Below are 21,439 nucleotides of genomic sequence, written 5' to 3'. Positions count from 1 at the left end.
CCAGTGTTCTCTCCGGACCTGGGCTGGAGCTCTTGGAACTCTGCGATGTTTCCTAGAGTCCTCCACCCTCGCTGCTTGCCCAGGTCCAGTTGTGCAGGGCCCCTCCAGTCTGTGTTAGTGTCGCTGGCAACGATCCACACTTGGCCAACGACACCCTCGCGCTCTCTATGGTCTGTCTTGAATGGGTCGCCTTGACTTGCCTTACACTCTGCAAGCTTGCTGACCTCCTTTTCCCAGGGACGGATGCTCCTGGTGCTTTGACCCGAGTCGACCACAGATCCTCTGGCTTTGGTCTTTGTATTTGTGTCACTGCGTGGCTGCCCCCGGCCTCCCGGCCCTGGAGGCTCTGGGCAAGCATCCCCACTGGCCTTCACCCTGGCCCACTGCCCCTGGGCACCCTCCTTTTCCTGGGTCCTCTAAGGGCACCAGGCAGCTGCCCGGGGCCTGGCATGCAAGGCTGTACCCAAGGGAAGCAGCAACCATGGAGCTAATTAAACCAACATGGACACAGGGTCCCGGAACTCAGGGGCCGTCCTCTCCCACCCCCTCCAGCCAGAGCTTCGAAGAGCTGGGATGAATTAGTTTGACCCTCTCGATTGATGCAGTTAATGAGGTGGTTGTGTAATGCTTTGTTTAGCAGGACTGGCTTCTGGCCCTGGCCCAGGGCTCAGCTGGACTCTGGCAGGCTTCCGGCCCCCTCCCTGTACCCAGTGCCCTCTAGATGCCAGCTGCCCCAAATGGGGGACGATCCCTCAGCCCTTTCCCTGGAGCCCCATCTCTGTTTTACAAGCTGGGCCTTCATGCCCAGAGAACCGTGTGTTTACAGTCTGAGCAGAAATGAGCAGGCCTTGCCCAGCAAGTCAGTGACTGCCTGAGGGCCTGGTAACCATACCTCTGTGACTAAGAGCCTTCGGCCTCAGAGACATGATACTCTGTCTTCCTTGCTACAGTTCCCACTGCTGTTCCTCTTGTATGGCAGCCCTTGCCTCAACAGTTCCAGGTAACCTTACCTGAGCCCAGCACACTGGAGGGGCAAAGGCGTGGAGTCAGCTCGGCCTGGTATGAATCACAGCACTACTGCTCTCTCGCTGGGTTACCTGGGCAAGTGACTGAACCTCTCTGAGCCACATTGTCCCATCTGAAAAGTAAGGAGCGCAGTTCCTACCAATGCCTCTGGACAGTCTGGGGAGTGAGAGGATGTGGTGAAGTCCCCACCGTGAGTGGCATTTAGGGCTCGTACTGCTCTCCCCACCCTGACCCCAGCACCTCCAAGGGGCAGGGCTTCACAAGGCTCAGCTTGGAGGAGAAATGAGTGGGTGGGATTCCAGGCTGGCTTAGGTCCCTCCTAGCTCTAATCTGAGCAGGAATGGTGGGGCGGCCAAAAGACCACCCCGGATGGGGGTGCTAAGACCTAAGCCTGGTGGAGCTTTCCCCACCGCCCATCTCCCCTCTCTCTGCCTTGGTGGTCTCGCCTACAAGAGGCAGCTTGACTGTGAAACTCACGTTCTCTGATTCTAAAGGAGGGTACTTAACTCAGTGTGCACACCCCCTCGGCTGGGGGGCTTGTGGGGGCGCCAGGGCCTTTGGGGCTTGTCAGCCCTGCATCTTGGTGAGGGCTTGACCCCTCAGTCAGGGCTGCCTTCAGCGCCCCCCAAGGGTTCCCAAGCCCTACATTTCCAAAACGGGTTATTTCCTCATCTCTGTGCAGCTTCCTGGGGAGCCTGTAGTCACTGCAGCGAAAGCTTCCAGAACCCGTAGGTGGTCCCTCCCCAGTGCGCTTGTAATCACTTCCCGGATTCCAAAGGCTCATTATGTGAAATCCAAGCTGGAAGGCCCAGCGGGTTTGCCTCTCCTATCGGGGCTGCCAGCGGGCGCTTGAATTGTTCTGGGACAGGAGGGCTGAGACCAGAGGGGCCTATCAGTCTGCCACTCCTCCTGTCCTGCCCCGCTGGGGTCTGCCCTCCGCTGCACCTGCCAGCCTCCTGGCTTGGGGGTGAGCATTGACTCGGGCCTGGCCCTCCCCATCAAGGGGCCGGACTGTGGGGGGCAGAAGCAGGGAGCCATCCAGGAAGGCCTACAGCTTGCTTACAATAGTGGAAATGAACTTGAGATCGGTGTAGACAGGGTTCTACAATTCCTTCCATAAAGTGGGGCCCAACACCCTTGCAGATGCAGAGGCAGGTCCATGGGGGGCCTACGAATCCTGTCCATGAAGAAAGATAACCTGGAGGAGTTGGCACTTGTCCGGCCTCCAGCCCGGCTTCTACATCCTGGGTCAGGTCTCGGCCACCCCCTCCTCCCCTCAAGCTCTCAGGGAAAAATGGGTATTTGGGGGCCACACAGGAGGGCTGGGGAGGGGTGGACACTTCCTCCCCCTTCCTAGGGCCTGCTGCACAGAAAGGGGAGCACAGCCCACTCCCGGAGCTGTACGAAGCCCAGCACACACACACAACCAAATGCTCCCACGAGGCAGAGAAAGCCAAGCAGGTGCATGGGAAGTCATCACTCCCGGGGAGGGTGCCCAGGGCGGGGGTCCTCCTGGAGAGAGCCCTGTGGCAGGAGGATGGAGGACTCTGCCACAGGAGATGGGAAGGAGGGAAGGATGGACGCTGTGAGGAAGGCTGCAAAGAGCAGGAAGAGGGCGCTACAAAGTAACCAGGACAGATTCCCCTTCTCTCCACAGCTATGTGGTCTTGGGCAAGTCACTTACACTCACTGGGCTGTAGTGCTTTGGGTGAACAATGGGGAGAAGGCAGAGAGCTCGTGTGAGGGCCTTTTCATCCAACCCTCGTAACGCAGTGAACACGACACAGTCTTTGCTCATGCAGAGTGGGAAAGGAAAGAAATAGGACACGTGATGCTAAGTGTCTTGGAGAACACCTGGGAAGGGAGAGGAGCGTGAGCAGGGCTGGGATAGAGTTCAGAACTGGACGCTCAGGGAAGGCCTCACTGCTAGGGCGACAATTGATCAAGGATCTGAAGGGGGTGGAGGGCCCAGCCATGGGATATTTGAGCGAAGGGCTGTCTAAACAGAAGGAATAGGGAGTGCAAAGGCCCTGGGGTGGTTGCAGGCATGGCATGTTCAAGGCCCAATAAGGAGAACAGCGTGGCTGGAATGCAAAGAAAGAGCAGGAGGTCTCCATGGAAACTGGCTCCAGAAGGATGTATAAAGCTGGTCCTCTTGCTGCCAGGGTGAGTCCCATTGTGTGATCAGAAACAGCTTGATGGGCTGGTTGGCAGGAAGCACATTCGCTGCCAGCATTGGCATGTGGCAGGGTGCCTGGTGCACCTGGGGGCAGTGGTTGGCTGGACCAACTGGCAAAGTCAAGAACATGCTTCCTGACACCCTGTGGGGATCCTCAGATGCTCCTGCCCTTGACCCAGAGGGCTCCGCAGCTCCCTTTGGGGTGGGCAGGGGCACAGCCCTAACACAACTCTTCCTAGGACCAGGCACGAGTCCTGGGTGAGTCCTGGGTGAGTCCTCTGTCAGGTGACAACACACTGTGGGGAGGAGACATTTGACATCTTACTGTTTGCCCACCCCACCCCCAACATTTCCTCCTGCCCTTTGACCCTCCCTCCCTCCTACCAGGGAAAGGGTTTGTCCTGGGAGACTTGATAGGGGAGATAACACAGCAGAGCTCAGAGAACAAAGAGGGTTTTTTTGCTTTTGAGTCACGACTGCCAAGTCCTTGGGGATGAGTGAGGGTGTGGTTCTCAGTTTCTAGAGGAGAAAAGAGATTATGGCTGCGGGTTTTGGGGGGAAGCAGAGGAGAGTGAAGACCGGGAGCTGGGGGCCCATTGAAAGGGGTCCGAGTTCTGCACCCTCTAGGTCTAGTGCACAGGGCACCACGGGCGCCGATGGAGTCTTGTGGGGCATGTCCAGGCTGACCGGGTCCAAGAGCACCTCTCTGGGCCCACATCCTTGAGGTCCTGCTTGCAGAGGAACTGCATAGGACCTGGTGTCCTGGAAAACAAGAGGCCGGGCCACTGGGAAGGGATGGGCATGGGGTAACACTGTCACAGCCCCCACACAGAGGAGCAGGTCTGTCACCTAAAGCACCTCAGGTGCACTGATGCATTGGAGCCCTCTGGAGGAGCAGGTGAGTCAGCAGGGCGGTTATCCCGGTCTCACAGAGGGATCTGGGGTTGTGAGGGGTCACATGATGTCTCCCAGGGTCCAGGGCCAGGAACAGGATGGCTGGGATCTGAACCCCACAGCCTCACTTCTGGACCTGCCTTCCCCGACCCCCCCCAACTAAGACCCAGCCACCATGGTGGATGGTGCCCGTGTGGCCCCTGACCACCCTGGGGACCAGGAGCCCCTGTGTTCTCTGTACACTTCCTCAGACCCTGGCCATTTTCACTTCTTACGGGACACGGCCCTGATGCAACAACACATTTGAGCCACTGAAGAATATTGGAACAGTCACCACCCTGTGTCTGTGGATGGAGTTCCTGGAGACCCGGGCGTCAGTGGTCCGAGTGCCCCACAGCCTCTAGCCTGGCTTTTATGACCCAGATGCTTGGCTCCCCTCACCTGCCTTACTTCCTTGTTTCCCATGCTGGCCTTTCCCCTGCCCCGAGGCTGAGGATGGCCCAGTGCTCTCCTGCCACAGGGCCTTCGCAGGTGCTGTTCCCTCAGCCTCACTGGTCTCCCTCTCCTGCATTTCCTGGTCAAGCTCTCAGCTGGGTCAGCTCTTCCTCTGGGAAGTTGGCCTCCCTGGCCCGTGGGCCCCAGGACTCACTCTCCCTGCACTCTGAAGCTCCCCTTCCTCCGCCTGGCACATGATTTCATGTGAATCTGAGCAGTGTGTCTCTGCCTACACACCTTCCAAGTATGGAGAGCAGGACTGACGTTCCCTGAGCACCTGGTGCCATGTACCAGAGACCAAGCAGCTATGAAGATGAGCCATGATCCTCCTTAGAGGAGTTCACTGAGGCCCGGAGAGGAGACACTGGCTCAGTCACACATGTGGTGAGGGCCAGAGGCAGGCTCTGAGCCTGGTTCTCCTGACCTGGCAGCAGCACCACTCCCACCTGTGGGCCAGCTGCACACCATTGGGTTAGTGGGAGAGTTAACCCTGCCGTGTAGGACAGATGGACCTTGCTTGTGAGTTTATAGACTCGGGCTGTTGTTCCAACACCAGCAGAGTCCTGGTCCAAGGAAGGAAGCTGCTTGTTTTCAGCACTCACAGGCCTGGTATCAGTGCCCCCCCTCCAGCCCCTCTAGTCCCCCTCCAGCCCCTCCAGCCTGTAGCGCCTGAACTCTGAGTGGATGGAGCAGCGTCCCTGGGCGCTGGGTAGGATAGATGCCTCTCCCCGAAACCACTACAGCTGGCCACATGTTCCCCAACTGCACTTTGGGAAATTGCCCTGGGTCCTGGTTCACAGAATTGCCTGGAAAGTGACAGCTCTGCATCCACATGAAAGGCATTCTTGAAAAATCTCTCCCCCTTTCTCCCTCCCTCCTGCGCAGGATCCTGGGAAGGGAGGGAGCCTGTCTCCTGCCTTATTACTCCAATGTGTGTAGAACCAGCTCTGTTCTCTGCTAACTTCCCTGCTCCCCACCTCCTGCGGAATGAAGCTGCTCGGAGCAGTAGGAGCAGCAGACAAAGGGCCCCGTCAGCTGCCCTCCACCCTCGCAGCTAAATGGGGTGAGGGGAAGGGCCTGGGGCAGCTCACCCCCACACTGCATCTCGGCCCCTGGTCTCCCACCATCATAACCTCCATGCATCTACAGCAGGGAGCCTGGCCTCCTGGATGACCAATGGTGCCGGTGAGAGCCGGGGCTCCATCCCCAAGGATACACTGTGCTCAAGCACTTGCTGCCCCCTGGAGTCCTGTCGCCTGGGCCCTGCACAGAGCTGGGGCAGGGATGTGGCCTCACTGGGCAGAGCCACTGTCTGACCAACGTCCTGTATCTGTGTCCCCCGGTGCCGCAGACCCTGGCTACACTGGCTCTTGAGCCCTCAAGAAGTGGCCGCTGCGACTGAGGAACTACTTTTTTATTTCATTTAATTTTAATTAATTTTAATTTAAATGACCACCAGTGGCTAGTGGCTATCATGTTAGGCCAGTTCTAGAGCTGCCCCAAGTGTGGTTCCGCAACCAGCAAAGCAGCATCACCTGAGAACTCCTTGGAGCAAAGCCCCACCCCAGACCTACAGAATTAAACTGCATTTTAACAAGGCCCCAGGTGATTCCTATGCAGATTTTTACCTCTGAGGAGCATTACTCTGGAGTACAGCCAAGAGCAGGGGGGCAGGGGTGAAGGAAAGAGCCTCAGGCTAGTGGGCTGGAACCTCTGCTGCATCTTCGGACCTCAGGACCTTGCGTGTTCGGGCAGTATTGGTACTTACTTTGGACGCCATTCTAACAGCTTGGCTGTGGGACTGTTTCCAGCCTGCGGTAAATTGGCGGCCACAGCAGACGAAAGCAGCTGGAGGCAGATTAGAGCATCCGATGCCACTTGTTTAATCAGCACCAAGGGCCACGTGAAGGGAAAATGTGATTGCCAGCACCATGCTGCAAGGGGAGACCCAGAGCATCGCTCTGAGGCTGTGCTGGATCTCTCTGCTGGGGTCCTGCAAGCCAGGGCAGCACTCCACAGCCTCACTGCTAAGTACACCGTGGTGTCTGCTGTAATGAAACACATGCTACAGACCCATGAAATGTAACGTTCGAGCTAAACAATAAAACGTTTTATTTATGGGCAAATGTTACGTCCCCCTGCAGGGAGATAAGTTAACACGTAAGCCCTTCCCACTCCTGCTGGGTCTGATGTGATGCCAGCTTGTCCCCCTGACATCACGGGAAATACGGGCACAGAGGGAAGGGGCTTAAATGGACCAGCTTTCTGACCTGTCGGATCAACTGTCAGGAGGTTGATTGATGGAGAGGGCTGCATTCGAGAACTTTTTTTTAGCTTTAAAGAGACCACAGCTGGTTCTGACTAAGCTAGGAAGGATTCCCAGCCCTTACAAACTCCATCCTTCACGGATAAGCTTGCTCTTTCTTTTCAGGAGTCAATCAGCAAACGTTGATTGAGTTCCATCTGTGGGCCAGGCACTGTTCTAGGTGCCGGAGGATTAAAAAGTATGACGTGAAGTCGGAGAGCTTGTCCTCAAGAAGCTGGTCCCATTGGAGCATAAACATGCACACGAGTAGTTTCAGGAAGGGAGCAGAGAGGCGCGGCGGTGGTCCCAGAGGGCTTCCTGGGGGAAGTGAACTGAGTCCCTCTAGGCAATGAGGAGGCCCGTCCTGGACAGAGGGAGGTGAATTCTAGGAGAAGCAGGGGCTGGCGTGAGGTGGTGGGATTTTACCGCAAGCACAGCAGGAGCAGTTGAAGACCGGAGTATCACTGGCACAGAGGAGGGGTGTTCCCAAAGCTCACTCTCGCTGCCATTCAGAGAGAGGCCTGCAGCTTTGGAGCAGGGGTTGTGGGCTCCCGGTGACAGAGGACAGAGGCCCTGGGTTCAAGTGGAGATACACAAGAGGTCAGGGCCACAGGGAGCCAACAAGTCTCTCTGCAAGTCAGATGCTCACATGGATGTCGAGCTCCGTTGTGTGAGCCAGTGGGTGACCAGTGACATCAGGTTGTGCCACCAGGAAGGCTGAAGGGAATACTGAGCAGTATTTCTGTGATCAGTGTTTGTGCAAAATGGAGACACCGCTTCTGTATCCACAAGGAACAACACTGGGCTGGCGTTGGGAAAGTGCGGTCGTCATCAGCCTATAGAACACGCTGGAGCTGCAGGCCTGGCACAGCAAGGATCAGGGGACAGCAGGAGGGGCCAGCAAGGGTGCGTGGTTTTTGGCTGCAACCAGTTACAGACCATTGGCGGTCTGATAGGGCCCTTCAGAATCAGGGCAGAGATAAAAGCACGGTTGGGGGTTCCTGATGTTCGCCTTGGGAGGCCCCAAGAAATGCGTAGTTTCAATCCCTCTGGGCAGGGTGGTATGGTCCGTACCCACCAGGGCCCATACCCTTCTTCTGCTCTGCTGTGTCCCCTTGCCCCACTCAGGGCCTTGCAATAGTAGGGGCTCAATGAACACTCACGGAGGGGACAGAGATGCCTAGGCATGAATAAAAGTGAACCCAGTGGTGGAAAGGCCCAGGGATGGCCCAGCTGAACCCATGCTGCCACTTAGGCCCCAGTGTTTCACCAAGGAAGAGGCTGATGTCCACCATGGGACAGGGACTTGCCCAAGGAGAAACAGTGGTCTGTCCCTTGACAAAAAGAGGTGATCAGGTGTCCTTCCTGGGTCTCCAAAGCCAGGAGCAGGTGGAGCCAATTGCAGCAGCCCCAGGCCCAAGCATGTGCTGTGCACCAGTTCAGGGCTGAGTGTTTTCATGCCATTCCTGGGAGGGAGGCACGGTGTCACTCCATTTTCCGGCTGCGGAGTTCAGGACCATGAGCCTGACCTAGTTAGGCCCCAGGACTGGCACTCTCATATGCCATGCCATGCCCTGCACCAGAACGGCTTGGAAAGGAGTGCCCGAGGCCCGGGCTTGGCTGAGCAGCATGTCCGGTGACGGAGAAGGCCCAGCCCCTGGCTCTGGGCCGAGCTGGGCGATGAGGCCTCCCTTCCCCAAGTCCCAGTCTCACTGTGCCTCTGCTGCTCTCAAAACTGGGGTGAGTTTCAAGGGATCTGAGTTTGAAAGACCTCCATCTGGGTACAGAAAACAGACTTGAGGCATGACCACTGGCTGAGGGCTTGTTGCTCTCCGTCCCAGCCACCCCGTCCCTGTCACTCAGGAGGACTGTCCTCTTATATCAGACATCAGGGAGAGAAGATGGAAGTTTTGCAAACCTCCAACATCAGGGTTTTCATACTGAAACCAGCAATATATCTGTGACTCAAGGAGTCAGGGGAGAGAGACCTGTGGCTTGTGGGTGTCACACAGCCAGGTCACAGCCTCTTCAGTGGCGGACAGTCTGCTCTCAGGACTGCAGCTGCACTTACTGTGTATGAAGCTACTAAAAAGAAAAAAAAAAAAAACCACTGCTTTTTACAAAGTTATCTCTACGGATAATCACAGGAACAAGTTAGATCATCTAAGAGCTCAGCAGAAGCCCATCAGTGAACAGGCAGGAGGATCGCACACTCCCTCCGGCTGGATGTGGCCTGTTGGCAGGCCAGGCAGGGACACCGTGTGCACTATCAAAAGGCATGCTCTCCTCAGTCCTGAGCCAGGCCGCACGGCTTGGCAAGTAGAGTAGATGCTGGACACCCAGCAAGCAGGGCAGGGATCTCCTTCAAACGGTAGCAACAGGCACATCTGTGCACAGCAACCTGCTTTCACAGCTGCATCCATATCCTCCTGCCACCCATGAATTCAGCTCACCAGACTCTGTGTCTACCTATCCACAGCTGCACAACTGTGAGACCAGCCTCACTGGTATTATCATCCTGTTTTAGAAGTGAGACAATGGAAGCTAAAAGACAAGAATGATTGGTTAGTGTCACCAGCTGGTAGGTGGTGAGACTGGATGGAGAAGTGTCCTTTTCATTCCACTCTCAGGACAAAGTGGCCCTGGGGGAAGGGGCAAGGTCCACTGGTCACCTGCAGTCAGAGGCCCATGTCTCCCTGCTCTTAGGGTTCTGTCTTTCTGGTCCCATGTCTGGGACACTCAGCAAGTACCCCTCCTCCCCACATGATTAAACCCGCTTCCCCGCTACAGGCTCAGTTGTGCTGAACCACAACTGCTTACTCAGAGGGGTGAGGCCGGTGCCTTTGCTGTGGGCCTAGACTGAGGCTGTCCACCAGGGCTGGAATGGCGGCCTTTCGTGAAGCATCAGAGCCCAAAGTAGATGAGCCTCAGTCCCCTACAGGAAGAACACGCAGTCCCACTGAAGGATCTGGAAAACAATTTGGTGCCTTGTTCTGGTGTAACTGGAAACCTGCTCTAACTGGGAAACGTGGGCTCTGCTATGCTGCTCAGCAGTGCCTGAGGCTCCCACCAAGGAGGTTAGAGAGACCCCTGCACATCCCACCTACTCTTGGTTTAAAAATCTGTCCTCAGGCTGGCAGTAGAGCCCACCTGGATATTTACAGCAAGAACACCCTCTTCACCAAAGGGCCCACTGGGCTAAGGGACCCACAAAGCCAAGGGACCCATGGGACCAAGGGACCCACAGGACCAAGGTACCAACGACGTCAAAGGACCCATGAGGCCATGGAGCCACTAGATTACTAGAACTGGTCACCCACTGGAGCAGGGATTTGCAGATAGAATTTGGGATGTGTGTGGACTTAGATCACAACAAACAAGAACATTTTTATTTCCCCAAACCTCTAGATGAATTGAGCATTTCCTCCACTATGAATGCAAGCAACAAACCCCAGTTGTACTGGCCACACTTGGGATTCTTTCCCAACAGAAATCACTGGTGTTCTGCTATCTCCTTACAGGCATCTTGAGATACGGCTGACGTTCCTCACTGCTTCAGAATTACGGTAGTTGTTAGAAGCACTGCTTCATCTCAGTTGATGGGCTAATAAAGAAACATCGTATTACAACTTGAAAAATGTGTTGCTAGCCCTATTTCAATATAATTGATTTCTTTTGTAATCCAATGTACTTTATTTTATATATTTAAAGACATTATTCTGAGAAGGGATCTATGGCACCAGCAAATAAAAACATGAAGATCTCATGTTATCCAAAGTAACCTTCAGGATAGTGGAAGGGGAGGTGGGCAGGGAGATGGGATGAGTGGGTGACAAGCACTGAGGGGGGCACTCGACAGGATGATCACTGGGTGTTATACTTTATGTTGGCAAATCGAAATCCAATAAAAAAATATACAAAAAAAAAACCAACAACAACAAAGTAATCCTCAGTGTCCTCAGTGTGGGTTCCCCGTGGGCAAAAGCTATATGTCACATACCCTGGGGGTGGCTGGGTAATATTTTTGAAATACAGATTCCAGGGCCCATCACATATTGGGAAGGCTTCTCTGGGAAGCCAACTCTGAACTGAGTTCAGTGCCTTTGGGATCAACTCCTATGGAAGAGAAAGGAGGGTAGCAAGATTGGGCAGAGGGAGCAGATGTAGCTTGCTAGAGGCCCCAGCTGACCCCACATCCCATCCTGAAGCTGGATGTTGCTACTGAATTGTCCTAAGTTGGGGTCAGGGGGCCAGGCCTTTGCACCCCTACATTGGCCAGTTACTGGATGCAATCACCGTGGGATGGGGAAATGACCTTGGGCAGGCCACTCTCTCCAGCAGAGGCAGTCCCCATAGAGGGCTGACAGCTGGGGGAGAGTCACTGGCTCCTGGGGGGCATCTGGGTCGTGGCCTGCAGTCCACCACAGGTTCTACCTACTCCTGGAGCAGCTGAATCCCTGGATAGAGTCCAGAGTCATCATCTTTCAAGCTCTGCCAATGATTCTGATGCTTGCCAGGTTGGGAAGCCCTTGATCCCAGATGGTAAGGGTGGGAGAGGACTCCGAGTTCATGGAATCCAGACTTGTCGAGGGCCAGGAGTCTGCTGACCTGATCTTCTTGCCCCCCGCACCTCTCCATGTATTAATGTCATGTGACAAGCATGTTAGGCGCTGGGACACACTGGTGAGCAACAGAGACATGCTCCCTGTCCTCGGGACGCTTATACTCGGGCTCTCACACCATGTCCACACCGGGCCTGCTCAGACTCATGGGCCATGGGAGCCATGCATCGTGCTCAGACTCGTGCATGCCTGGGGGCCATGCATCCTGCAGCTTCTCTGCAGGACAAACTGGCCGCATCTTCAGAACCGTAAGTGTGGTTTCAGCATTTCCACCTCTAGATGTCCATCCTGTGGACAGACCTCCATACAGATGACCTATGCACTGGAATATTTACCCAGAAGTTATTTTCAATAGCAAAAACAGGGGATGCCTGGGTGGTTCAGCAGTTAAGCGCCTGCCTTTGGCCCAGGGCGTGATCCTGGAGTCCTGGGATCGAGTCCCACATCGGGCTCCCTGCATGGAGGCTGCTTCTCCCTCTGCCTGTGTCTCTGCCTCTCTCTCTCTCTCTGTGTGTCTCTCATGAATGAATGAATGAATAAATAAATAAATAAATAAAATAAAAAAGCCTCCGCGTTCATCAATGACAGGTCGAATAAAAGGAATCTTATGTGGCTATTTATAAAAAGAGGGGGTTCTATATATGTTGATATAAAAAAATAACAGCCCTACAAGGCGTATTAGGAAACAAACAAGGGAGATGAAGAACTGTGTTTACATGTCATAATCTGGGTGAAAAAATTAGAAATACCTATGTGAATCCATGAAAGTTTTCAGCTAACCGGGAGCTTTAAGAAAGAGGGAATCAGACTGATTAGAAAAACAGATCCCATTCAAGGTTTTTCAGATGAAGAGAATTTAATTCAGGAAATGGCTAGACAACATGATACCAGAGGTGAGGAGCCAGACACAGGGAGGGTAAGGCAGCCCAGGCACCGGCCACCCAAGAATGTTGCTGGACCCAAAAGCAGAGGACACAGCCTGAGGCTGTTAGCAGAGCTGAGGGGTTTCAGTCCCAGGGGGTCTGGAGCCCCGGCAGACCAGTCCCCCATGCACCAAGGAGACACAACTGGAAAAGCCACCCACGGCAGAGAGAACATGGGAAGCGAGGGCTTTTCCCCTCCTATCCTAGAACCCCTCCACTAATCCCAAAGCCCGCTGATCCAGGACCTTGCGAAACAGGGATCTGCAAGGGTTGCCTCTTGGGGTGCAAAGATCTGGGGAAGGCAAGGAGCAGGTCCATTGGGCAGCATGGTGGTGCCGTGCATGTGAGTGTGTCTTCATACGGGGCAGATAGCCTCCCAGAAATCACCTAAGAAGTGATACCGTGTTTGCCACTAGGAGCTGGGGACCCAGAGGAAACCTAGTTTGTGGTAGGTACCCCCCAGCACTTTTGTTTTGCTCCATGAGTACATACCACCTATTTGAAACGAGATGCTTGCCTGACGTTCACATTTGGTATGTTGGAAAGGCCAAGGCTGCTCTATTTTAACACTGGAAAACATCCTGCCAGCAAAATCTGCCCCAGTTCCCCTGTGTGGACCCCAAGGGACAGCACAGCATTTCTTCTGTATGAATTTTCCACGAGTGTCCTCTTCAAACCGCCTGGCCAGAGGAAGGGCGGAGGGGTGGAGTGCGAGCTGGAGGGGACGCTTCCTGTCATCGGCAGCTGGCCTGCTGGATGATCTCACTGCACATCTGCAGCCACTTAGCAGACTGCCGGGGAGGGCCTCAGCTCGCAGCCTGGCCTGCCCGCCGCCTGCAGGAGGAAGTGCCCCCGACCCTGCACACACGCTCCGTACTGGACACTGCACACAGGGGGTGGCAGACGGTCCTGGGGCCACCTCATCTCTGGACACGATCCCTTGTTGCTCTTGCTGGACTCCAGGGAGTGCCAGGGAAAGCGTGGACTCAGGAGGCGGGTGTCCAGGGCCGCAGCTGGTCAGACACAGATGTGGGGCCACCGTGGGGTCACAGAGGCCTCGGCCCAGAGGTCTCTGCCTGGCCTCGCTGGCCCGCCACCCCTTTGGGGACCTCAGAGCAGACTGCCGCTTGCCCTACTGAAGCCATCCGCACCTGCACCTTGCAGGCTAGCAGGCGGGGTGCTCCCGTCTCCCCGAGAAGTTCTGCTGGGACCTAAGTGTCAACAGTTGTGAATCTTTCCACACACAGCGCCTCAAGGATTCTTGTCTTCCCTGTCTTCCAGTATCCCCATCCTGAGACCCCCTAGGGCGATCGGAGACTCCAGCAAGAGCACCCACATCCCTGGGAAAGCCTGGGGCAGCCCTCCTGTCCCGAGATCCAGAGGCAGATCTGCTCCAGCTCCCCTCCTAACTCAGGGCAGCACCAGCAGCGGGGAGAACTGTCCGCTAATGCTAACGTTCAGGTGCGGCTTTCCCAGCCACATCCTGGGCAGGTTTCCTGAGAGAAGACGCTCACAGGTCCTCTGGGCCTGAGCCTCCAGCTCCCCCCGGCAGGCCTCTCAGCTTCAAGCGCACATGAACCCCTGAGAGCTCATCCCAGGTTCTGCTCAGCAAGCCAAGAATTGCCCCCGAGGATCACGACGACCAGATCCATAGCTGCACATGCTCATCGTGCCTCTGTTTCTACAGGAGAGTCTCCCAGGAAATGTTCCAGGCAGGCCAGCTGGCCCACATCTCTCCGCCCACGTTGGGGCTTGCCCTCCCCAGTCCCTGGGGCTGGTGCTGCCCAGGGTTGGTGCAGACAGAAGGAGCCTGAGGCAGCATTTACTGCAATGGCTTCATTTGCCATCATACTTGTCATGGGCCTCACCCTGACCTCCAGGGTCACCGCCCACAGCCTGCATTGCCCACCTGGCTGGCCATCTGTGACCACGGAGCTTGCATAGAACTTCCCCCAGCCACTGTCCCTCCCTCTCCCTCTGCTAACACCTCGTGAGTGCCCTTCCCCGGCAGGGAAACACGGAGATGGAGACCTGTCCCTGTCTCCTGCCCCCAGGCCCCCTATCTCCCAGGACCGCATAGTAGAGCAGCGGAGACGGGTGTGCACTGAAACGGTTACAGCCAGTGTGGTCAGGGCTCTGCTGGAGCCACATGCCAGGGACTCAGGAGGAAAAGAAAACCAGAGGAGAAAGCACTGAGTTTGCCCGAAGGACTCGGGTGGAGTTCCAGTTATCTTTTGCTCCAGAAGAACCTGTGTGTGTCTGCAGATTCTAGGGCTCAGGAATGGGGGGCGGGCACTGGGGGGCTGCCTCCTGCCTGCCTCGTGACGCCTGGGGAACTACTGGGCCGGCTGAAGAAGGGGCTCCACTGCCCCCTCAAAGGCCTCTGGGTGGGCTCTGCAGCGTGGTGGTCTCAGACTTCCTACATGGCCTCAGACTTCCTACTCAGGGATGAATGCCCCAAGTGAACAAGACAGATGCTGCACGGCCTTTGATGACGTAGCCTCAGAAGACACACAGCGTCCCCTCCAACACTTATGACTGGTCAGAGTCAGAGCTGTAAGGCCAAGCTGATTCAAGGTACATGGACACGCAGTGGGTCTCTCATGGGGAGGAGAGGCAGGAGATTTGTGGGCATGTCTACAACTGCCCAGAAGAGGTACCCCTCGAGCTGAATTTCAGAGGCAGACTAGAAGTTTGCTAGATGGACGAAGTCAGGGGATGGGGTCCTAGGCTGAGGGATCAGCACATACAAAGGACCGGGGGCATAAGAGTGGATTGCATTACACAAAACGAGTCCTGAGTCCCGTCAGATTTTCCAGGAGCTCACCGAAGACATTGTTCCTGCCAACTCACAAGGCAGCCATCCCCCGCTGGTCCTCCCCGGACTGCCGGACCCCAGTGCACCCCAAGCTCATCACCAGCCTTACCGTGCACCAGGTATCAAGCCTGTGCCTCAGCTGCCCAGCCCCCCTTGGCTCCCGGGGCGGCAGCAAGCACACAGGGGATGCCACCTGGGAAAGGTTTTGAGTGGAGCCCATCTGGTCCCCATGCCGTGTTCTCATCCCCGGCTCTTGATTTAGAAACGTCAAGGCCCCAGCCAGAGCTTTCTGGGTTTGGATTTCCAAAGCTCTGAAGGCTCTGTGTCCACTGGCTAGAATCCCAGCAATTCTTTCCATAATAGTTAGTTCTTTTGATTGTAGGCATAAAAACTCAAACTAGATTAAACAAAAAGGGAAATTACTGGTTCTTATACGTGGAATGTTCTAGGAGTGAGTTTAAAGAATATCAAACAATAGCAGAATTCTCTTTCTCCTGATCTCTCAACTGTGTATTTTTCCGTGTTGGCTTCATTTTTCAGGCAGAAGCTTCTCAAAAGTAACACCCGATGTCTCAAAAGCTCTACCCGTAGCAGTCAGACCCAGCAAACCCAGTGGAAAGAGGGCATCCCTCCCTGAATGTGTGGACTGTAGTCATACAGAGGGGTCTGACTGGCCCAGCCTGGATCGCATGCCCTTCTCAGAACCAATCGCCATGGCCATGAAGACGTGGTATTCTGACTGGCTGGCCATGACTGAACCAAATGCCGACCCCAGGTTGGGATTGAGAGCCTCACTGTAACCACACAGAATCACTTCATTTAAAGAAAAGGGGAGGGGGGTCCATAACCAGGAGGGGAAAGAAGATGTGAAAGACAAACAAAATTTAGCTGCCAAGGCCTCCTCCCAGGGCCACTAGCACAGTTGCATAGTTTGTGCACTGTACAAACGGGGGATGGGATGCCTTCTGTGTCTGCCTTGAAGGGGCTCCTTTATCTAATCCACACAGAGGTGGCCATGTGGATGACTGCTGGCGTTTGCAATGTCCAGCACACTTTCCTTTCCTTGGTGCTGCAGTACGACCTGGAGAACTCCTCCTCACCTTCATTTCCTCATCCAAACCCTACTCCTCCATGAACTGGCCAGGATAAGTCATGAGCTCCTCATGTGCCCACAGAACTGTGGCTTCTGCCTCAGACGTGGTCATGCAGGTTTTCATTTGTGATTTCTTGTCTGTCTCTTCTGGCCAAAGACAGATTCCTCAAGCATGGCACGTATGGCCACGTTGCACTTCCAGGAAGGGAAGAGGAGATGCAGGTGAGATCTGCAATTGAACAATCACCGAGGAATGAGAGCCCTCCACTAGGTAAAGAGAGGCTATTGGCCTGATCCTGCATATCTCCCAGCCTCTGCAGACATTGCCTGAAGGAAGGGCCTTGAATGCTGTGTCCAGAGGGCCACCACCCAAAGCCAGAGCTCTAGAAATCAAGCGCCTTTCCCCAGGAGCCCTCTGGGGAAGAGAAGGTGGCTGGGCTCCATCTGGGCCTTGCTGAGGACAGCCAGCAATTGCTCCAGGGCTCAGCTGGAGCTCCTGATTAAAAACAGATCCAGGAGTTGGGGGCCTTTGGTGAAACTGGATACCTATCTATGTAGGCAAAGGAAATGCACCCTGGGAGGGAGGGAGGCTGGCTGGCGGCCCAGCAGTGCTGGGCTGGCGGGAAGGCCCCCAGGACTGCCATGTGGGGTGATGACAGCGCTGAGAAACGGGAGTCCCATGGAGACTCGGGGAACACACCCACTTGTCTGTCTTTTCTTTCCATTTCCTGCTCTTTGTCTGCTTCTCTTCACATGGAAGACCTAGGTTCAACCCCACCACCAACTCATTCATTTGGGGCAAAGTTATTCCATCTCTAAGCCTCAGTTTGATTGCCTGTGAAATGGGGGTGGAAACTGCCTTCTTGGCTGGTTTCCCGTAGGATTAAAAGGAATGCTATGAACAGTGCTTAGTACGGGATCCTGTGCACAGTGAGGCCTAGGTGCTAACTGCTAGGCCTTCTCCCTCCGTCCTTTTCCATAGAAACGATCTGATACTGTTAAACTGCAAACAAAACCCTTGATCCCAGTAGGGGAAATACTTCATGTCCCTGACAGCTAATGCAATGTAAGGTGCACGGGCTCCAGGTTCAGATCACCCAGGGTTGTAACCGTGGCTCTGCCATTTACCAACCGGGTGACTCACTCCAAGGGCATGACCACTCTGAACCCTGCGTTCTTGCCACAATGGGGAACCCAGTGACGCAGGTCCTATGCAGGCCCCAGGACTGCCATGCAGCCACAGGCTGGAGCTGACACCTTGCAGGTCATTGGTCATGCCTCCAGCACGGTGTTTTCCTTCCTTTTCTCCCATTTGGTCCTTCTCTGCCTGTTTCCAAAGTCACAAGGCAAATACATTCTGGGGAGCAGAGGGTGGATAGTGTTCAACCCGCAAGAGAACCCTGTGACCCTTAGTTTAGGTGGTCTATCTGAAATCACTTGGGGAACAAGAAAATTCATGAAAATTCAGATTCATGGACTCCAGCCCAAACATAGGGGATCAGATTCTCTCACTTTCTAAATGAAAATGTGTTTTAAATTTCCAAAGTAATAATGCCCATTCTAAACGACTTCCAACAATACAGAAATAATGAATAAACACACCCAATCCTCAGAGGTAATTGCTGTTCAGTGTGGTGTGTGTAATCTAGGGTCTTGTGTTTTTACTGGAAAGAGTGGACCATATAGTTTTGTTTTTTTTTCCCCCACTAAACAAGAATCACCATCGCTCATTTTTGGTCAAACTTCATATAGCTTGAGCATCTTTCCACACCAGGACATGTAGGACCGCCTCATTCCATTAAATAGCCACAGAGAATCCCATGACTGTCGTGGTCAAAGTGACCGTCCCCCCAGGGGTGGACGCTGTGGGCTCTGCTTGCCTCTCCTGCGCAGCCAGTCAAGCCTCTGTCCCCCAGCTTTGTGCAGAGGGGCAGGCAGAGGCCCAGGGTCTCGGAAGGGCAGGGGCAGAGCCGGGATTGATACCTCTGCTCCCTGACTTGCTCTCTGAATCCAATCACAGCACACGTTTATGTTTTAAAAAGATGTTCAAAGGGAACTTAATATCTTTCTGAACCTTCTCCTGACAGTAGAGAAGAGAAAAAAACTCGTTACCTATCCCATGAGTTTCTGAGAACTGGATTTTTTTCTCCAACTTTCTCCGAGTTTTTGCATTTCATTATATTCTTTGCAAGAGTTCATGACTCCATAAATATTTCCTACACATTGTTTCTGAAGCGAATGTTGTTTTTGCTGGCATCCCGAAATCCTGTTCCCCGCGGTACAGCTGCTCTGTGAGACCTGGCCAAGCCTCACTTTAGCCCCTGAGTACCCCCTCCCCCCCCATGCACCATGATTGATAGGTCTCTCCCTCTGGTAAGAACCGATGGAATTAGAAAACTGTGGCTGTCATCTGTTTTGCTGTTAAGTAAATTTCTCCAAGTCCTGTAGGTAGCCTTTCCAGAAGGATAAACGATCCACTTGTCAGGGATAGAACATGTAATGTTTGCAGAATCCTTGTGAAAATTTGCTCTTTGCCCAGAAACTAAGCTCCATATTCCGACTAAGCAACAGGCCCAGGAAACCCTCCTCCCCGAGGTAAGAGTTTGATTGCAAGTGACCCCTGCCCATCGAGTCACATGCTCTTGGAAGCTGCTGCCTCCACTGAGGCCCCTGCACCAAGGGGCTGGTCAGAAACGGCTTGGATTCCTGAGTCCAAGGGAAGAGGACCAGCAGCCCACAGTGCTGGGAACATCTGAAAGTTGTTAGTGCTGTCTTGGGCAAAAGACAGTACAGACGAAGGACGGAGTAGCTCTTGTGCTTGTGGCCTGCCTCTGGGGCCCTCAGACTCTGCTTCTATCTTAGAATCAAAACTAGAGCCCTCTCCCGGCCCTGGATGCTGCCTCCCGACAGCAGGGCTGACACAGGACACGTACCCAACGAACATGGGGGTTCTTGTCACACAAACGGCAAGGACATTCTCAAAAACAACGAGGCTCCTACCAAAGGCTTCGGAGTAAGTTCAAAGAGGCTTCTTCTGGCCAATCGTGGACAGCACCTGCAGGGGAGCAAAAGGCAAACATATTTCAATCTACAAATTCATAGTGACACCCAAAAAAAAAGTTAAAAAAAAACCCAGCAAAACCCAAAACACCAAAATGCACTGGTTCCCTTTGAAGAATGACAAGAGAACCAACTCCTTACTTTGAAAACTAGTAGGTACAGAGAAGAATCCAACACATCTGCTTTTCCCACGTAACCCACCCGGCAGGATCACCACATGGTAGATGAGGGGGCTTCACTTCTCGTGGAAGTATCTAGCTATAAATGAAGAAATGCTGGCTTTAGGATACCCTGTGTCCTAACCTCCAGTGAAGCCATGGATCTCGGCAGCCACCACCGCTGGCTGCTGACAGCACGGAGAGAGGAACTGGACCTTCCGAGTCCCCTAGGGAGGTACTGCACACACGGCCTCTGCTGCAGTCTCACAAGAAAAATCAAGCCTGAATCTGCCTGAACTTCTAGACATACTCACCGTTTTACAAGAAATACAGCAAACAACACTACGGAAATGTAACCATCAAAATCCAGACTGTGAGAAACTTTTCAGGACAAAAACCAATCTCTCCAACAAACACACCTAAAAATAAAAGGAGGTGGTGGTGGGGTGAGGGGGAATTAGAGATCCAAAGAGACTTAAAAGAAAGATGAACCAATCACAAAGTACTCTCCTTTACAAACCCGATTTGAACAATCAGGCAAAGGAAGTTATGAGACAATCAGGAAGCTTTGAATATTGGAAGGATATTTGATGATATTAGGAATTACGTTTAATCTTTAAGGTATGATAATCATGGTTACTTTTAAGGTAATTATCAACTTTTAGTGACACACTGAAATATTTATAGATGAAATCATAAATTGTCTAGGATTTGCTTCAAAAAAATCCAAGAGTGGGGAGTGTACATGAAACAAGTTTGGCGACAAAGATTGTTGAAGCGGGTAATAGGTGCATGGAATCATTATACTATTTACTGTGGCAGATACTTCAAATTTTCTATAAGAGTTAAAAATAAATGAATAAATAAAGACAGGGCACTGTAGAGAGAGAACCTCCGATCTTGGCAAGCCCCTGAACAACGACCCCGGTGGACTTGTGCCCTGGGTTCTAGCTATCCACACCTGGGATGCTGATGATGGAGCAGCTTGAAGGCTGGGATAAGCACAGCGGTCTGTGCAATTTACAAGTGTGCAGTAGAAGAAAATTTCACATGCACTCCAGGTCCCATGCAAAGAACTCTCCAGGGACTCCGTGAAGACAGATTTTTTTCCCAATGACATACACCTTGGAGCACAGTGTATCCTAGACAGTAGGGAGGGCAGACACAGATGCAAGGCATGTTTCCAACATGACGGAGGCCGTTGCTGGCCCTAACGGGCAGGTACGCAGGTACGGTAAGGGTACCAAGAAGGCAGGAAGGTGGCCGGAGTGCACCCAGCTGGAGTGGGCTAACATCTCTGAGGGGCCAGAGCGGGTCAGGTTGGTGCTGTGCAGGCCACCTTCCTAAGCTTTGTAGCCTGCATCTTCTCTGATGCATCCTTGCGGCTCACTTCCGGTGCCAGTTGCCATGGTGACCAGAAGGGGTTGAAGAGGGCAGTGAGGAAGATGTTACCATATGAATGGGGCCTTGCATAAGATACTTCAGCATCACTTTCCTGGAGGGGGACAGCACATTGTGTAGTGCCACTGTGTGGCAGTGTCATGAACACAAGACTTCCTGGACATCTGCCAGCCAGACAGGCCTCTGACCTTCTGTTGCCTCCGCCTATTAGTGACGATTGTGTTACTTCCAAGTATGGAAGCCACTGTATAACAGGCTTAAACAAAGGGCTTTTTTCTTGTCCTTTTTTGCCCTTAATCACACAGCAATACCCTCAAAGAGGGGTGGGAACTGTATTATCTCAGCGACTTGGGCTGGCATCTCCGAGATTCTCTCGGCGTCTTCCTCAGGGGTGTAAGATGGCTGCACCAGCTCCAGGTATTGGCTCTCACTCCACACTCTGCCACAGGCAGGGGTTACCTCCTG

This window comes from Vulpes vulpes, chromosome 14 (genome assembly GCF_048418805.1).
Source record: "Vulpes vulpes isolate BD-2025 chromosome 14, VulVul3, whole genome shotgun sequence".
Classification (NCBI taxonomy): domain Eukaryota; kingdom Metazoa; phylum Chordata; class Mammalia; order Carnivora; family Canidae; genus Vulpes; species Vulpes vulpes.
The sequence above is the reverse complement of the archived record's forward strand: the minus strand, read 5'-3'. Positions refer to the sequence as shown.